The sequence below is a fragment of the Psammomys obesus genome, unplaced genomic scaffold (assembly GCF_907164565.1).
Source record: "Psammomys obesus unplaced genomic scaffold, mPsaObe1.curated_primary_1811, whole genome shotgun sequence".
In the NCBI taxonomy this organism is placed as follows: Eukaryota; Metazoa; Chordata; class Mammalia; order Rodentia; family Muridae; genus Psammomys; species Psammomys obesus.
The window spans coordinates 1,141,975-1,151,537 of record NW_026590412.1 but is presented as its reverse complement, the minus strand read 5'-3'; the positions used below and the strand labels follow the sequence as shown (position 1 = coordinate 1,151,537).

Here is a 9,563-nt window from a genome sequence, read left to right as displayed (position 1 = left end):
GTCTATATGCTAAAATAGAAATACAGATCCTGTTAGGTGTTGTCTTGGAACAAGGTCATACAGTGGCTTATGTGTTCCATTTGCAGAGTTTGGAGAACTGAAATATATGCACCATGCCATACATTCATATTCAGAATTCAAATGAGCTTTTGTCTTAAATTCTGGAGAGCATGATTCTAAGGTTATACATTTGCTAGGAATGGTGACTGTCTTGGAGATGCTTTTGCTAATTGGGGCTGATGGAGCTTCAGCATGTATATCCATTGGAATTCAACAGTTTTTTAGACATTATAACATAAAACCTGTTACAGATATAATCCTATAGGTCAAACAATTACGTAAAGATCTAACTATAATTTTTAAAAGATGGTCGTAAAACAGAAGGGGAATATAATATCTCCCTAAAACAGAGTAAATAATGATTTATTGGTTGAATTTTTTTGAATGAGATAAGTCGTACACCTGCTAAAATATCCTGGATTTTAGAAAGGACTGCTGGATTAGATTAGCTAATTTCAAATTGAAGACAGGAAATGTGTTACTTTGCTGAGGAGAATATACTCTTGTCTCAACAGGAAGCAATAAGCTATGTATTCCACCCAAACTGATGGAGATCAGATTTGACCTGAAGATCTTGGCTGCAGACAGAAAGAATGAATAAGACCAACCAGGATGTATAACAATTTGCTGATCTTGCCACATGGAATCATGAGCCTGACTGTGGCATGAAAATGTCTCTAGTCAGGACTTCAGCTATGCGTGACCAATAGACCTTTGGCTACAAATTCCTCAGGATGGCCATTCTTTTAAATGGCATAGATAAAAATTTGTTTTACAGAGAATCATCTTTAACTGTACTAAGTGCACAGCCCATTCAGATAGATAGATAGATAGATAGATAGATAGATAGATAGATAGATAGATAGATAGATAGATTTTTTTTTTTTTAATTTGAGACAGGTGTTCTCGTGTAGCCCTGGAATTAAAGGCCTGTGCTGCCAGGCCCAGCATCAACACCGTTTTCTTGTTGTTGTTTGTTTGTTTGAACTCAGGGCCTCCAGCATGGTAAGCAAGCACTCTACCAACTGAGCTACAGTTCTAGGCCCCATTTATATATTAATACAAAATGTATGATACCATTGAAATGTTAATATTTTGCAGAACAAAAGGACCAGACACCAAAAAAGTCAAGACAAGTAGCCCAGTTGATCTACCCTCATAGCTGGCCTTTGTATAACTCTTTCCTCAAAAATCTGTATCCAGGACCATTTTTTTTTAACTTTTATTAATTACACTTTATTCATTGTGTATCCCCCCATAGGACCATTTTAAAACAACTATTGAGTTCGATCGGTAGCAGGAGTGGAGAGCGGAGAGCCCTGAGAATCCCACCTCTGCTGGCCTGGTCACCATCACACCCAGGGAAGAGCCACAGCTGTCGCCGCTGGCCCCAGTCACGTCGTCACCGTCACCGCAACTATGAGCAGCAAGGCCGAGACCCAGCAGCTGCCCGCCGCCGCCTCCGCAGCCGCCTACACCAAGCCTGGCTCCACTGGCAGCGGCGCGGGGAGTGGCGACCAGGGTAGCCTCACATCGGCGGCGCCCGCCACCAGCGGGGATAAGAAGGTCATCGCAACGAAGGTTTTGGGAACAGTAAAATGGTTCAATGTAAGGAACCAATACGGTTTCATCAACAGGAATGACACCAAGGAAGACGTATTTGTACACCAGACTGCCATAAAGAAGAATAACCCCAGGAAGTACCTCCACAGTGTAGGAGATGGAGAGACTGTGGAGTTTGATGATGTTGAAGGAGAAAAGGGTGCGGAGGCAGCAAATGTTACAGGTCCTGGAGGAGTTCCAGTTCAAGGCAGTAAATACACAGCAGACCATTATAGACGCTATCCACGTCACAGTGGGCCTCCACGCAATTACCAGAACAGTGAGAGTGGGGTAAAGGATGAGGGATCAGAAGGCGCTCCTGAAGGCCAGGCCCAACAGCGGCGGCCCTATGGCAGGCGAAGGTTCCCACCTTACTACATGCGGAGACCCTATGGGCGTCACCACAGTATTCCAACCCTCCTGTGCAAGGAGAAATGATGGAGGGTGCTGACAACCAGGGTCCAGGAGAGCAAGGCAGACCAGTGAGACAGAACATGTGTGTCGGGGTTACAGACCACGATTCCACAGGGGCCCTCCTCGCCAAAGACAGCCCAGAGAGGATGGCAATGAAGAGGACAAGGAAAATCAAGGAGATGAGACCCAAGGTCAGCAGCCACCTCAACGACAGTATCGCTCCAACTTCAATTACCGACACAGACGCCCAGAGAACCCTAAACCACAAGATGGCAAAGAGACAAAAGCAGCCGATTCACCAGCTGAGAATTCACCTGCTCCTGAGGCTGAGCAGGGCAGGGCTGAGTAAATGCCAGATTACCATCTCTACCGCCATCCGGCTTGGTCATCCAACAAGAAGAAACGAATATGAAATTCCAGCAATAAGAAATGAATAAAGATTGGAGCTGAAGACCTCAGCGCTTGCTTTTTGCCCATTGACTAGGTACACGAGAACTATCTACATTATCTATGCAGCATGGGGTTTTTATTATGTTTACCTAAAGATGTCTCTTTTTAGTAGTGACAAATGTTTTTTTTTTTTTTAAGAAAAAAAAAAAAAAAAAAAAAAGGCCTGGTTTTTCTCAATACACCTTTAATGGTTTTTAAATTGTTTCATATCTGGTAAAGTTGAAATTTTTAAGAACTTCATTTTTATTTTGTTTTATTTTTTTTATTAACACAAATGAAGTTTTATTTTTTATTTGTCTTATTAGTTACATTTTTTTAACTCTGTATACCAGCTGTATCTCACTCCCTCATCCCCTCCCGATCCCACCCTCTCTCCTTCATCTCCTCCCTGCCCCTTTCCAACTCCACTGATATGGGAGGACCTCCTCCCCTTTCATCTGACCCTGTTTTATCAGGTATCTTCAGGACTGGCTGCAAAGTCCTCCTCTGTGACCTAGCAGGACTGCTTCTTGGGGGGTGGGGGTGGGGAGGTCAAAGAACCTACCGTTGAGAAGAACTTCATTTTTAATTTGTCATAAGTTTACAACTTGATTTTTTCAAAAAAAGTCAACAAACAGCAAGCACCTATTAATAAAGGTCTTAAATAAAAAGAAAAAAAAACCTATCTAATCGTTCATCATCATAGACTGTTCCAGTCAGGCCTTCAGTTAAGTTCTGAACTTTCTTAACATGCAGAGATTTGACAGCAAAAGTTACAGCTAACTTTATTAAGACTGGACAATATCCCAATTTTCTTGCCCCCCCCCAAAAAAAAACTACATCCCAAATCAGCAAGAAGTAATTTAAGAAAAGTACACCCCAATCTCAAGAGTGGGGTGGATGGTTTTTGGTCATTCTGTGGGTGATAGATGTTCACTATTGTTTTAAAGGGGCTGGTTATAGGAATGGTAAGTAAAAGGGTATATTATTGAATCTGCTTTTAGACCAAAGAAAATTAGTAAGTCAAAATTATTTCACTGATATAGATCTTTTTATATTAGTAAAGATTTAAAGTTATATTTGCTTAAACATGCTAAGGCATTGTACCTATGTAATTGTTAAAAACTGCACTGTTCAGTTCTAGTCCTTTTGAAACATGCTATTACCAAGTGTTCAGGATAATTAGGAAAAACAAATTAATAGTCAGAAAATCAAACTCATGGTAATGTTAGATACCTGGTTAGTTAATTACAAAAATATGTTTCCTAGATTGACAGATTAAAAAAAAATAGCCAGAAACAAACAATTCAGATAAGATTGATTGATAGATTGGTTGATTGAGAGATAGATAGTATTTAAAAAAAAAAACCCTCAGATGTGCAGAATATGGCATTTAAAGATTTTATTAATTCAAGGCTTTTTTTTTGACAATGAGACAGGTCTGCTTCTGGAAACTTCAAAGAGCATCAAAGGTTCATATGTGGTAAACTAGCCACTGGGTAAGAAAATGCCATTGTATCAGTTACGGACAGAATACTGTCCAAAACTAAATAAACTGGATGCACGATGCTGGGCTTGCAAGGAAAAGGTAGACAAGTCCTTTATAATTCCTGCTTCACAAAAAAAGTCTGTTTAATATTCTGAGCCAGAAGGCTGAAGATAATGCTCTAACATTATGGAAAAATTTGAGAGGTTATCTAGGCAGCCAGATATCTCTGTTGTTTCTATGCTTTTGGAAGCAGCTTGCCCGCACTTCCTGTGTATCTAGGTAAAAGTTATTCCTTAAGTTTCTGATGGGATTGAATACTACATATTTATAGTCTCACAGTCAAAGTTAATTGTTTGAGATAATAGAAATTGGTAGATAACAGAATACTGTATTCAACAGTGTCAAATATACAAACGTAAATCTCTCCTAAAATTTTTATAATTGTTATTATTACATATAGTCTGTTATTATAAAAGGAAGAGCCTTTTATTAGACTAAAATGGGGATATGTAGGCATGAGGTTATTTTGTTTAACTATAGTTAGAAATTTAAGGCTGTTTTGATTCACTATTTTTTGATGTATTGTACATAAGCAGCCCATTTAAAATGTGATGTAAAGTTATAGTTTTATGGTTCTCATAATTATTTTTATTGTGTGTAGATGGTTAATGTTAGAAAAAAAACAACTTTTTTTTTTAAATCAAAAGGGGGACATGTAGTGGAAGTTTGGGTTTCTTTTAAAACATGTTTGTGAAACTAAATTCCAAGTAGATCAAAGACCTCAACATAAAACCAGACACACTAAATCAGTTAGAAGAAAAAGTGGGGAAGAGCCTTGAACTTATTGGTATAGGAGACAACTTCCTGAACAGAACACCAACAGCACAGGCTCTAAGATCAACAATCAATAAATGAGACCTCATGAAAATGAAAAGCTTCTGTAAAGCAAAGGACACCATCATCAAAACAAAACGAATGCCTACAGATTGGGAAAGAATCTTCACCAACCCTTTATCTGACAGAGGGTTAATATCCAGTATATATAAAGAACTAAAGAAGTTAAGAAGTTGGATACAGAGTGAATAACCTGTAATTAATAAAAAAAAAAAAAAAAGAATTGCACTAAGGGGGCATCTCTTTTTCAAGATGGAGGCCTGTGACCTGGGAGGATATGACTCTAACTGAGACTCCTAATGGGGGGAACATGAAGACTGAAGTGACCACCTCTTAGCCAGGCAGGACTAGTGGAAGAAGGGGATCAACAACCCACCAACAAAACCTTTGATCCAAAAATTACCTTGACTGCAGGAAGTGCAAGGATAAAGAGGGAACAAAGATTGAGTGTATGTCCAGCCAATAATTGGCCCAACTTGAGACCCACTCTATAGTAGAGTGCCAGTTCCTGACACTATTAATGGTGCTCTGCTATGCTTGTAGACAGAAGCCTAACTTGACTGTCATCTGGGAGGCTCCAGCCAGCAGAGGATTGAGACAAATGCTGAGACTTGCAGCCAAGCATGGGTCAGAACTTTGGGGGTCCTGTGGAAGTGTTGGAGGAAAGATGGAAGGAACTGGAGGGGAGAAGAACCTCACAACAAGACCAACAGAGACAAATAGCCTAGTCCCATTGGGGCTTACAGAGACTGAGACATCAACTAAGGAGCATGCATGGTCTATACCTAGGCCCCCTGCACATATGTGGCTGATGGGCGGCTTGGTCTTCATATGGGGTGCCTGGTGAATGTGTGTTTGTGTGTGGGGGGGTTCTAACTCTATTGCCTGCTTTTGGATCACTTTCCCCTGGCAGGGATGCCTTGCCTGGCCTCAGGGGATGAGGATATGTTCAGTCCTGATGTGACTTGATGTGCTGGGGAACGATGAGACTCCCCTTTTCTGGGGGGAAAGGGAGAAGTCGGGGGGAAATGGTAGTAGAGGAGGGAAAGGGCACCCTTGGGGTGTAAAGTAAATAAACTGAAATAAAGTAAATTAAAAAAGTTAAAAAGCAACAAATCAAGTAATCCAATAAAAAATGGGGTATAGAGCTAAACAGAGATTTCTCAATAGAAGAATACTGAATGGCAGAGAAACACTTTAAAGAAATGCTCAATGTCCTTAGTCATCAGGAAAATACAAATCAAAACATCCCTGAGATTTCACCTTGTACACATCAGGATGGCCAAGGTAAAAAACTCAAGTGAGAATACATGCTGGAGAGGTTTCGGAGAAATGGGAACCTCCTCCATTGCTGGTGAGAATGTAAACTTGTACAACCACTTTGAAAATCAATCTGGCACATTCTCAGACAATTAGGAATAGTTGCACCTCAAGATCCAGCTATACCACTCCTAGGCACGTATCCAAAACATGCTCAAGTTCACAACAAGGACATTTGTTCAACCATGTTCATAGCAGCTTTGTATGTAATAGTCAGAAGCTGGAAACCACCTAGATATCCCTCAACTGAGGAATGGATACAGAAATTTTGGTACATTTACACGATGGAATTAAAAACAAGGAAATCATGAAATTTGCAGGCAAATGGTGGGATCTAGAAAAGATCATCCTGAGTGAGATATCCCAGAAGCAGAAAGACACACATGGTAGACACTCACTTAAGGTGGGTATTAGACATATAATATAGGATTAACATACTAAAATCTGTACACCTAAAGAAGCTAAGCAAGAAGGAAGACCCTGGGTAAAATGATCAATCCTCACTCAGAAAGGCAAACAGGATGGACATTGGAAGAGGGAGAAAACAGGTAACAGGACAGGAGCCTACCACAGAGGGTCTCTGAAAGACTCTACCCAGCAAGGTACCAAAGAAGATGCTGAGACTCATAGCCAAACTTTGGGCAGAGTGTATGGAATCTTATGAAAGAGGGGGGAGATAGAAAGGCCTGGAGGGGACAGGAGCTCCACAAGGAGAACAACAAAACCCAAAAATCTGGGCCCAGGGGTCTTTTCTGAGACTGATACTCCAAACAAGGACTATACATAGAGATAGTCTATAACTCCTGCCCATGGCAGCTCAGTGTCTAAGAGGGTTCCCTAGTTATGGGAACAGGGACTGTCTCTGATATGAACTCAGTTGGCTGGCTCTTTGATCACCTCTCCCCTGAGGGGGGAACAGCCTTATGAGGCCACAGAGGAAAACAATGCAGCCAATCCTAATGAGACCAGATAGGCTAGGGTCAGAGGGAAGGGGTGGAGGACCAGTGAACTTCCAGAAGGTCAGAGAGAATGAGAGAATGAGAGTAGAATTGAGAGGGGATATGGGAGAGGGCTACAGTTGGGATACCAAGTGAAAGAACTGCAATATAAATAAATAAATAAATAAATTTTAAATAAATAAATAAATAAATAAATAAATAAATAAATAAATAAATAAATAAATAAATAAATAAATTTAAAAATGTGGTTGTGTTATGAGTATGTGTTTTTGTTTTGGTCCCAAGTGTGGGATGTGGAAATGCTTTATCCACCACTGAAAAAAAGACTCATGAAAGGCATGTGTTCCAGCTGAAAACTACCTCTGGGAGGAGCGTGGTTTTTGACAGCTGGAAAATGTTGTTGTTTGGACTCAGAGAACATACAATTAAGAGTCCAGAGAGAGGTCGCTTTCCATTTTTTGGAATTGCTTGGCTTTGCTTTGAGATGCTCCCAGAGAGAAAAGCTCCAGAGAACATTTCAAGATTTCTGCTCTTTTTCTGGACTTCTGGTATCTGGTGAGATTGGTATTGCCCTAAGGACTTAACAACTCTAACCAGCAGGAAGTAGCTAGAAAGGTCTGTGTTCCTTGTCCCTAATAACCTGCTTTCTCTCCAAACTAGGCACAGGGCTATGAAAGGGAGGTGGAGGTATTTAAGAACCCTAAATAAAGTAGGTTTTTGAAAAAAGAAGCCTACACTAACCAAAGTATTTCTCTAGTTTTACATTCCAAGATACAAAGTAGATTTAAAACAACAGTATTTTATGTCATAAGCTGACAAGATATAAGAAATTAAAACAAAACCGTTTCTACTTTTTGACATCAAGATTTGGTCTTAACTAGGTATTCCTTGGGAACTCCAGTATATTCTGGATTCATTGGAACCAACTTGTATATACTTAAGGTTTATGCCAGGATTTACGGTGCCATTTCTAGAGTGAAAACTTTCCTGAAGCCACAAGTCTGTCTCCAGCCTGTCAGCTAGTGAGGCAAATGGAGGTTCACAAAAGTATTTATTGCAGCTGTAAACTTTCTATTGACTATTTAACATTTAAAACTCTAATCTTGTTTTAATCAAATCATGAATTCCATGATCAGGTATTAATTCCTCATAGTATGTTCGTCCAATCAGATTCGCTAAATACCCAGAAAGTGAAGTTTCACATCATGCCAGATTTTTTTGAGAGATGCAGAAGCTCATAAAATAAGGGGTGTTAGAGGCTGAAAGCAATTCTGGGGGTGTATCATGGTATAGACCTTGCAAAATACTGACTATCATTCAAAAAGCCCACATGCCTACTGAACTTTCCCAATACAATGGCTCTAGGCAGGGGTCCATCTCTGGGATTGGGGAAACTCCTGGGATATGGACCTGAAGTGGTTACCTCTTGTAGCCACATGAGACTGCCAGTGGAGGGAGGGGACACCTACCCACCCACAAAACCTAACACCCAAAATTTGTCCTGCTTACAAAAAAGTACTTGGATAAAAGATGGAGCAGAGATTGAGGGAATGGCCCACCAATTCCTGGCCCAACTTGAAACTCACACCATGGGAGAGAGACAACCCCTAACACTATTAATGATACTCTGCTATGCTTGCAGACAGGAGCCTGGTATAACTGTCTTCTGAAAGGCTTCATCCATCAGCTGATGAAAAGTTACAGAAACCCACAGCCAAACAAAGGCAGAGCTCAGGCAGTCTTGTAGAAGAGTGGGAGGAAGGATTGAGGAGCTGGAGGGATCCAAGACACCATAAGAAGACCTACAGAATAAATTAACCTGGGCCCATGGGGGCTCAAGAGCCTGAACCACCAACCAAAGAGCACGTTTGGGGTCGACCTTAGGCCCCTTAGGCATATGTAACAAATGTGCATCTTCTTTTCCATGTGGGTCCTCTAACAATGGGAACAGGGGCTGTCTCTGACTCTGTTGCCTACCTTTGAATCCTTTTCTCATAGCTGGGCTGCCTTGTCTGGTTTCAGTGGGAAATAATACACTCAGTCCTGCTGCAGCTTGATGTGCCAGGGTAAGTTGTACCCATGGGGGGAAGTCTCCTCTTCTCAGAGAAGGGGAAGAGGGTGACCAGAAGGGGATGTAAGGGTGGGACTAAAAGGAGAGAAGTGAGTGAGGTGCAAGCAAACTGTAAAGTGATTAAATAAATATATAATTGAAAAAAGAAAGGAATAACAGTGCTATACCCATAGGGCATCCCTTGCTACTACATTGTCTTGTGATTAAAGGAAATGGGAACCTATAAACAGCCTAATCTACACAGGAAGAGAAAGGCACAGACCAGTCAGGAATGAAAATATTCACTCCTTGAGAAAAGGCACCAAAACCTGCTGAGGTTATTGTC

At 40.8% G+C, this 9,563-nt stretch overlaps 1 pseudogene; it reads left to right on the top strand.

Annotated features, from left to right (window-relative positions):
• The first annotated feature begins 1,479 nt into the window (after nucleotides 1-1,479).
• On the top strand, nucleotides 1,480-2,425 carry LOC129676796 (Y-box-binding protein 1-like; annotated as a pseudogene).
• The last annotated feature ends 7,138 nt before the right edge of the window (nucleotides 2,426-9,563 follow it).